This window comes from Mytilus californianus, unplaced genomic scaffold (assembly GCF_021869535.1).
Source record: "Mytilus californianus isolate M0D057914Y unplaced genomic scaffold, xbMytCali1.0.p SCAF_6, whole genome shotgun sequence".
Classification (NCBI taxonomy): domain Eukaryota; kingdom Metazoa; phylum Mollusca; class Bivalvia; order Mytilida; family Mytilidae; genus Mytilus; species Mytilus californianus.
Window position 1 is genome coordinate 7506184 of NW_026262712.1, and position 9815 is coordinate 7515998.

The window sequence follows — 9815 nt, forward strand, 5'->3', positions numbered from 1 at the left end:
AAGTTTGTATGATTTAGCACTTGTTTGTGGGAAAAACAAGATTCCGGCAAACGAGCTTATATACAAAGATAAGGCAAAATAAAAAAGTATGATTCGATTACGTCTACTTTCCGTCGATATTTTTTTTTGTCCTTCTCAAATACAATTATTGATTTAGAGATACTGTCTACTTAATACAAGAGTTGATCATGGTATGCTTTTAATAGTGAAAGATAAGTGAAACTGACCTAATGACGTTGGTTACTATTTATATAGTGATATCAACTTACCATGTAAAAGTTGTCCAGTTCTGATTACGTTCGATAGATTGACGTAGGCATCAATACATAATCAATAATGTATACGGTATAGAAAATCGTCCTAAAATAGAGTGACAAGCACTACAAACAAAGTATATTAAAATGAAATCCATAGCTTTATTCAAAATAGTTAATGCACTAAACTGAACATTACTTATATAATTTGTTTAACATAAATGAAGCCAATACTCTTTTTAATTTCTATTAACATGTAGAGAGGTGCATTTTCCGAATCCTTAATGTTCATAAACATAATATACTTTCAGGATAATTACCCAAATTAACAAATGTATGTGTATGCACTTAAGATATCACATGCAAATAGGTACCTGTGAAAATGTCTTAGTTTATTTCATGAATCAACCACCGGATATTCAGCTGTTCAAGTACTATCTGTTAAAATAATAAAATCAACACGTTATGCTTACCTTTCTACCTATTATTTCAGTTTTGTTTGACCATCGAATTATATTGCAGCACTCTGGTTCAATCTGTGAATTAACGAAGTAAATATATATCATAATTAACACGCATGCATATCTAACATATGTCCTGCATATTGCAAAATATCATGTTTGGATGATCTTTATTAATGACTACACACATATTTGTTATTCAGTTTCTAATGTTATAGGTTTTAATGTTTGTCTTTGATTAAGATTAAAACATGATATATATTATTACTGCACGTACGCGTGGTCATATTAGCCATGTGAGCTGTCACCATCATTTTGATACAACTAGAAACAAAGCATAGAGGTTAAAACAAGAAACTGAAAGCATTTAAGAACAGATAACAAACGACAAAACAAAAATTGCTACAATTGATAACAACTTGTTTTTATATTTTAACTAAAACTATCAGACACATCCATAACGGTTGTTGTCCTTACATGACGAAGCTGGGTACCAAGTTCCGTGTTGTCTTTATCATCGCGAAAATTATTGTACAAGACAAAACAGAAAACGTAACAGCAAAATTGCTCTAACATATTTTCACAAATGTTCAGTAATATTGTTCAACTGTGATTCCAAAAACCATCTTGCGGGTACATATACAAATACCATATATTATTTTTTTTACAAATCTAATAACATTATATAAATTTATCATGAATGAAGATGATTTTTTTCTGCAGTTTTCGTTGTTTTTTGTATTAAAACACAATCGTCTTTTTTTTATTCTGATGTTTATATTCTAAATGATATCCTGCTGACATAATCTTTCAATCAGTTTAATTGAGATCTGGAGCTGGCAAGTCAGTAACTGCTAGTAGTCCGTTTTTCATTTATGTATCATTGTCATTTTGCTTAGTTTCCAGTGTTACCTATTCTGACATCGGACTCGGACTTCTTTTAAACTGAGTTTTACTGTGCGTATTGTTATGTGTTTCTTTATTCTACATTGACTAGAGGTATAGGGGGAGGGTTGAGATCTTACAAAACATGTTTAACCCCGCGGCATTTTTGCGCCTGTCCCAAGTCAGGAGCCTCTGGCATTTGTTAGTCTTGTATGTTTTTTAATTTTAGTTCATTTATATGTTTTGGAGTTTAGTGTGACGTCCATTTTCACTGTACTAGTACACAATTTTATTTATGGGCCAGCTGAGGACCACCTCCGGATGTGGGATTTTCTCGCTGCGTTGAAGACCCATTGGTGGCCTTCGGCTGTTGTCTGCTCTTTGGTCGGGTTGTTTTCTCTTTGACATATTCCCCATTTCCATTCTCAATTTTATCTTTAGGTAAACCACGTTCTATCAATTTGAATATGAATAAGATCATGAATTTGACGTCAACACAAGGAAATAAAAACACAATCTGTTAACAATAAGCGGATGTTATTTTTTTTTACAATATATATCAATGTGACAACCAATTCGAACGTAAGAATATATATACCTCCGTTCAAATTCGAATATAGATACTTAAAAACCAACAACTATCATCATACAAAACACTAAAATAGCGCTATAGTTTATAACAAAATGAAAGTATAAACAAAACAAACATGGTAACACTTTGACGAGTTAATCCCTTTTCAACCGTTTTGTATAGTCTGTTCTGATTTTGTTTTATTACACCACTGTTCCAGATTCGCAAACGTTCATGTCTTAGTCCACCATATTCCAATTAGCCAGTCCAAAGTCAGGAGTCTGTTATGCATTGGTTGTAGATGATACTGTATATTATACTTGTTTATCGTTTATCATTTTGCATATTAATCACGCCGTTAGTTTTCTTGTTTGATTTGTGTTGTATTTGTCATTTCGGGGCTTGTTATAGCTTACTATGCGGTATGGGTTTGTTCATTGTCGAAGGCAGTACGGTGACCTATAACTTGTTAACTTCTAAGTCATTTGGTCTCTGGTGGAGAGTTATGTCATTGGTACTCATACAACATCTTCGTATTTGTGTATGTGTATTTGTGTATGGTAAATAACTGACAATACTGAAGACATTACTACTCTTTCTATGAAATCCTGCCCTTTTTACAATTTAATGTTAGTACCTTTAATGAAAAACGGAATTCATAAAAAAAAAGTATAAGAATGCTCAATCTTGTGTAATGGTTAAAAAAGACCTGAAGATAATTTTTGAGGCAGAAAAAAGACCCAAACAGATCATTTAATTATTTTCAAAAATTCTGAATACCCGAATTGATGTTAATTCCTAGCGCAAATATTGAAAAGTAACAATATAATAATTTCTTAAAAGGTCAGTTTGAAAATCCCAAATAATTTACAACATAATAGCCCAAAACGGTTTTAAATGAAATTACCTTATTAAACTTTGTGTTTTAACAATGATGATGTCGCCTAGGTAAATTGTACAACGTTCTGTTCACGTGATACGATTTAATTGGGAATTACCAAACGATATCCAATTTTAGTGTTCACACGATACGATTTTGTTAGGTAAAGAATTGGATGGACCACAAATCAGGCGGAATTCAAAACTTGTCAGTTTAACATTTCCGGATGATACTTCTTTAATGGGTCGACTTATTTCAGTCAACAGTTTGTTTTAAGTATTATTGTGTTGACCGTGGACTGTTTATACGTGTTTCAATATTTCGCTTGGAAAGATGCGCCATGATATCATATATTCAATTAACAACTGATTTAATATGCCACAAATCATGTGTTTTCTAATCGTTCTTTCTTCTTGAACAATATCAATATCCTGGACAGACAAAAAAAAAATTGCTGTTATAATAGAATTTGATCAAACATTGTTACCATGTTTACAAAAATCACAAAAATACAGCACTACTGAAGACCCTAATATTATACAGTTTACCCGTGTTTAATTGCTACCTCTATGATCTATACCCATGTTATGTTGCTGTTTATATGACCTATACATCTCATCCTGACGTCAATCTGGTACTGACGGTGCTGCATCACTCTCAGATGAGATGTATGAAAATGAAAAATGAAAGGAAAAGTGTTGATAAAGCTCTCAGAGTGTCTTTTTTATAAACACAATTTCGCATGTTTAACAACTTAGAAAACAGTCCATTTGTATCAAGTAGAAACATTTTTTTCAAACAACGAAATTTGTTGAATTAAATTCGTTTATATTCGAAAATAATCATGATAATGCTATTCAATTAAAAATAAAATGAAGAGTTCTCTCAGTTGATAATGATAATACACATGTTTGCATTTCTTTACGAAGAGGGCAAAGAAGTATAGTTCTTTGATTTAGAGTAACATGATTGAACAAGTATTCATATTCAATAAAAACAAAAACAGTGAAGAGTTGTCTCAGTTGACAATACTACCACACTTTTTGTATTTATATACTAATAGGGCAAATTTGTATATTGATTTGATTAAGATTAAAAACTTAAGGTAAAATTACTTACCTCTTGTTTGTGTCGTACAATTTCATTTATAGCAACTTCAGTCGGAAAAATTAAACATCAAAAACATACCAATATTAATACATTTCATCAGTGAAGACAATACAAAACTTATAGAATACAAATGTAACTTAACTTATATAATAAAAACATTGCATAAACAATTTGCATGGAACGCATTGAAGCCGATGTTATGATGAACTTACACATGTTCATTTGGTTAATCAGAATAACAAGATATGTATTACTAAGTAAAAAGCTGAATATGAAAAACTAGGAAGCAACTAGCAAAATCGAAATCAACGATATAAACACATGTTGGACAATAATAAATCATACAATGTTTGTAAACATATGAAAACATAATGTAATGTAATAAATATTTACAAGATTAACTTTAAAAACAATTATAAGTATTGGTGATTTAGTAATGACAAATCCCAACTGAGTGCACACGGATTTGGTCTTTCAAATAGCTTTCTATGTCTTATGTGATGTTTGGCTGCTTTCATAGACGTTTATACCATTTAATTAAAACATCATCAAAACAATAACTCGTCCGTGCTGTACTACACATGTTAACTGAATTAGAATACAGAAAATCTAGTATTATTCTTTAATAATATGGAGACAAACAATATATGCGCATTTAAATTTAAGCAGAATGTGCACTTTAAAATCAACATTGATTTTATTTTCATACACAAATGACAATTTTTCAGTTTTTATGGACAAATAGTTAGAATTGTGTATGTATTCGATTCCGTCGTATAACTACCACTTACATTGCTAGTATGCATGCTTAAATGTCGAGTAGTTCATGTAATAATTTAACAATAAAAACCATTTTAACAGGTCTATGCATGTGTGTATAATGATTTAATATGATATTGTAAAGAGGTATTAATTAAAGTCAATTTATGAAATACGTTATCGATTTATGTATTATAGATGGTTATTAACATACCTAATGAATTAAACACAAAAATACTTCTAATCTGAATAGTATCGTTATACAGAACAGTCGGCGTAGATCTTGGTGTTTTAGTTACCATTAACAACTGATTAGCGTTAGCATACTATATGTAGCTACCAAAGACACCGATAGCGTAGTAAGTTCTTTTATCATTTATTGAAATGATTGTTTTAACATCAGAGCCATCGTCTTTAGCTGATTTCATGTCACCATTGTAATTAATCCAATACAGTCTTTTTTCATCAGTGTCTACAAATTTTAGAAACAAATGGTGAAACAATCATAATGCATTCATATAGCAATGATATAGGAGTGTATTGCAGTGATTTCATAAATCTGGTGAAAACTTTACGGTTGATGCACTCAGTTGAACCGTGAAGGAAACAAATCAATGTCACGAACAAAGAACTATTACAAAAGTGTTATAAATGTATTTCCTTCAATTTATACATTTGTAAGTAAAAACACATAATCAACATTTAAAATGTTTTGTACCAAAAGGAAACAAAATTGTATTTTTGAATACCTAGACATACCTTCAAGTTCATTAATACACGATACTACATTTGTTATATCTGATTGTTTACCCAAACGGTATGGTTTTCTGTCACTGGCACGTGTACTTAATTGGGTAAAATTGCCAACAATTCTAAATATTGAATAGGAAACAAGCGCTTAGATAGGTACAGCGACTTGATAAAATTGTTTAAAGCATGTACTCAAAGATATTCAAAGTATACTTCGAACGTTTACACTAAAAAAAAAAATAGTAGGTGTGGCAGTTTTTACTCTGAATTTATTGTTCAAGACGAGTTTAGAATTGACATTTTTTGTTGACTTAAAAACAATTTGAAATTTGAAATAAAATGGTAATATAGAATACCGAATCAGATGAATTAATCTTAAGGCGAAGTGTACGTAATCAACTACTCCACAGATTTTTTGAAAATTTTACATGTGGATTCTGCTTGTACAAATACATCAGAAAATAAAATAAAAAAAGGGGGTAACCGTTTTTGTTTTTCAGATACAAGCTGTTGAAATTAACAGCATATTACGCCAAAAAAACAAAGGATATATAGGGAAAATCATAAAAATCGGCAGATATTTTTACTTTATCAAGATTTTCTAATTCGTTGGTCCACAGATTTTTTTTTTAAATCGAAATGTGATTCAAAAATGAACGATGAATCCATTGGTGCAAAGAAAGTCCTTAGCAACCGTGCTAGTTTTCAAGCTATATCGTCTGGAAGTTTCATTTGTAGCGGAAAAAATAAAAAAATATTCGGCGACGTTATTGATGTCTACTGTAACGTCGTCATAAATTCTACTCTATAACGCTATTATACCGTACAGTGTCGTAACAAAAATCGTGTGTATAACCAATTTTCCTAATGTTTGCAAATGCTCAAGCGTAATCGAATTGATAAGGAAATAAACTGACTAATTCTTAAGGATATTTCTGCTGCCAGAAAAAAATTAAAATTGGCAAATAAATATACTGCAAGTGAAATAAAGTTACTTTATAGACTCCATCTTTTCTAAATAAGACAGGGTTCCACTTCTGTTTGGCAATGTTTGTATTGCTCTAATAATTATGAATCAAATATCGAGTTTGAAATTGTCCCGGTTAGCACAGCGTTGACAGAATGATTCGATAGATAGAAAATAAAAGGATAGGGAGTAAATGTACATGGGACAAAATCGCACACAATGTATAGAAAAAATAAAAGAATTATCAATGAACAGGGCTTTTATTCCTGTTCTTCATCTTGACAGTTGATGTAGGGTCTTCAACAATAAACGAATCATTCATACCATACAACAAGTTCAAGACGGCCCCTAGTGTCGACTTATGCGGTACTATTGATAAAAATAAACCACAGTTCACCTTCTTGCTCCCCATCCGCCTCTGAGTGCCAACTTGTGCGATGCTTGTGTACGACGGTTCTCCAGTCGAAAGCACCAGAGATACAAGAAAAGTGCAGTAATTTTGAAAGACATCGATCGCCGTTAAATATGCTTTGAAGTTACACATGTCGGGAGCGGTCAATGAATTAAATTATTTATAATTACGGGCGAGGTTTTTCAACTTTTTGTCACACATTGCCCAAAAAAAGACCAATATATTCGAAACAACAAATGATAGACAATACATATAAAACTAAACAACAAATGATAGACAGCACGGGACACATCGAAATATATGTAAGAAAACCTAAAAAAAATATATATATTAAACAATTCGGTTATAATATGGAGGTCGCGTATAGAAGTCTTTTTTAAATCTTATTTCTGGATGTTCGTATTTGAAAGAAGTAAATGTTATTTTCTGCATCTTTTATCCTCACCATTTCCGGTGCTATTGAGGTATTGCGTACAAAACCCATTATGTTTGTCAGGTTCACACACGTGCATGTGACACAACTCTGCAATTTCATTTTAAAAGTTCCTGTCTCAATCGCTTTCCCTTTTTCTTTAACTACACGACAAAGCATGATGTAATGTTTGATGGAGTTTCAGTAACAAAGGAAATAATTTCTTGTCCCTTTTTGTTAAATATCAACATGTACGACTCCCAAAAAATAAGAAAACTGCATCTGAATATTATCTTGAGAATTTGTATGGCTGTAATAAGGTCAAAAGAAGAACCCGCATATGAATTTTAGCCAAATAAAACAGATCGGAGTTTTTTTATATAACTTCCCGTAGCACAGATAATTCCCAGTGTTAAGCCTTAGCATTGTGTATATTGTAATGCAGCTATAGCATTGTATAGTGTAATTCTAAAGCTTTGTGTATAGTGATATGCTATAAATGTACTGATGTAATGCTATAAATTTACGGATGTAATGCATGTACAAGGGCGATGTTATGATAATGTATCAGTATGATGCTAAAAATTGTACCTAGTGTAATGCAAGGCGATTGTTTATAATGTAATGCTATACGAGTTTAACTTGTGTATAGTGCCATTCAAGTTTTTTTATATCATATAAAAATAAAGAGATGTGGTATGATTGCAAAAGAGACAACTATCGGTAGATTAAATGGGTTATTTTTCTGTGAGTCCGTTCTGGTCATGGTTCAAATTCTCTTTTGTTTTAAAAATATTTTACCAAATATCATTCAATATAAAACAAAATACCTAAAACTTGAAATTTAAAGACTGAACTATCGACAAATTTAGTGTCGTAAAGTTTATTTAACATTGTTGGGAATTTTTTCAAGAAAGTAAGTCTCGTGACCCCTATTACTTAAAAGTTTCCCCTATATAAACAAAATGAAATACCCCAAACTTCGTTAATTTCAATGTATTATGACGGAAAAATAAGGTCCGTGATCCCAAGTTTTTATATTGAAATTTGAAATTACATTGACTGAAAAGTCTTTTACAGAAGTTTACGAATAATCTATCGTCGAACATTTAGACACCCCAGGTACCTTACTGAATGAAGTGGATGTAAGCAATTATTAGATAGGCAACCATACAGCCTTCAACAATAAGAAAAATCCATACCGTATAGTCTGTTATAAAAGGCCCCGACATTGTAACATCATTTTCTTCGCCCTTCCCCCTTCTTCCCCTACCTTATACTTTTATACTCTATTCTATCATAATCTTCAATTGAGACTTGAAAAGAAAAATTGTACTTCAAAATTGTATTCACTTCTTCTGAATGATACCTTAAAGCACAACAAAAGAATACAAATTTTGCAATCCCTTCCAAATTAGAATTTGATAAAGTAAAAACAACATGTTCTATTTTTATCATACATGCGTAGTTTCAGTTTCAACCATGGTTCAAAATTTAGATTCTACTTTCCCCAAAAATTGCGGACGGAATAGAAGACACCTGTTTATTTTCTGCACATTGTCATTTGAGAACTGAGATTTGGATGACATAGATTTTACTTATTCCGAGATAAATGTGATAGTGCTCAATTCTAAGTTTTTGTGTAATGTTTTGTGGATGGAATCTGATTGTCTTTTTTGGTTATGTTCTTCGACTTATAAATGTTATAAGGACTTATAAATGTTGCACTATAGTGCCGTAGTAATCGATAACCCCTTTGCATACTTTTAACATAAATGAAATCATCCTAAAATTTTCAATTTGCATAAAAAACGGGACATGTCAATGTCTTTCTAGTTCAACACACAAATTCACATGCAATATAATTATTCGTTACCTACAATTTTACGCTACACTGTGAATTTCATTAAAAACTATTGCTTTTCAAAAAATATTGTGGGGTCAACTTTGGTTTGATTTTAACGAGTTTGATACGACTAGAAGCAGAACTGTCACTGGTTTATTTGTTTATTTGTTTATAATTTTGTTGTTTAGGCGTTTTTACTTTCTACTTAAATAAACACTGAGTCGTATTGTGTACCTGTTCCTGCCTGTCTAAAACAAAAAAACAGTGGCAATAGAGTCAGACTAACTCACAAGAGGATACTCAGATTTCTGATTGAAGATGTTGTAGTCATTCTGATAATTTCTTTGAAGTTTTGAGATGACACAGGAATACTTGTTTTGATTCACGATAGACCACACGAAGTCATTTGTCTTTCATGTGCCCATTTTCCCTTTCTTTGAGTAGGGGAGATAACTCGCGTAACTAACGACGCACGTTGTTTATCCCAAATTCCGCTAGAGGCGTGCAA

At 31.5% G+C, this 9815-nt stretch overlaps 1 protein-coding gene across 1 annotated transcript in view; it reads right to left on the reverse strand.

Moving 5' to 3' along the window:
- Window positions 1–9815, reverse strand: part of LOC127706905 (low-density lipoprotein receptor-related protein 4-like) — a 285549-nt gene that overhangs the window by 183622 nt on the left and 92112 nt on the right. The gene's annotated exons all lie outside the window — the stretch shown is intronic.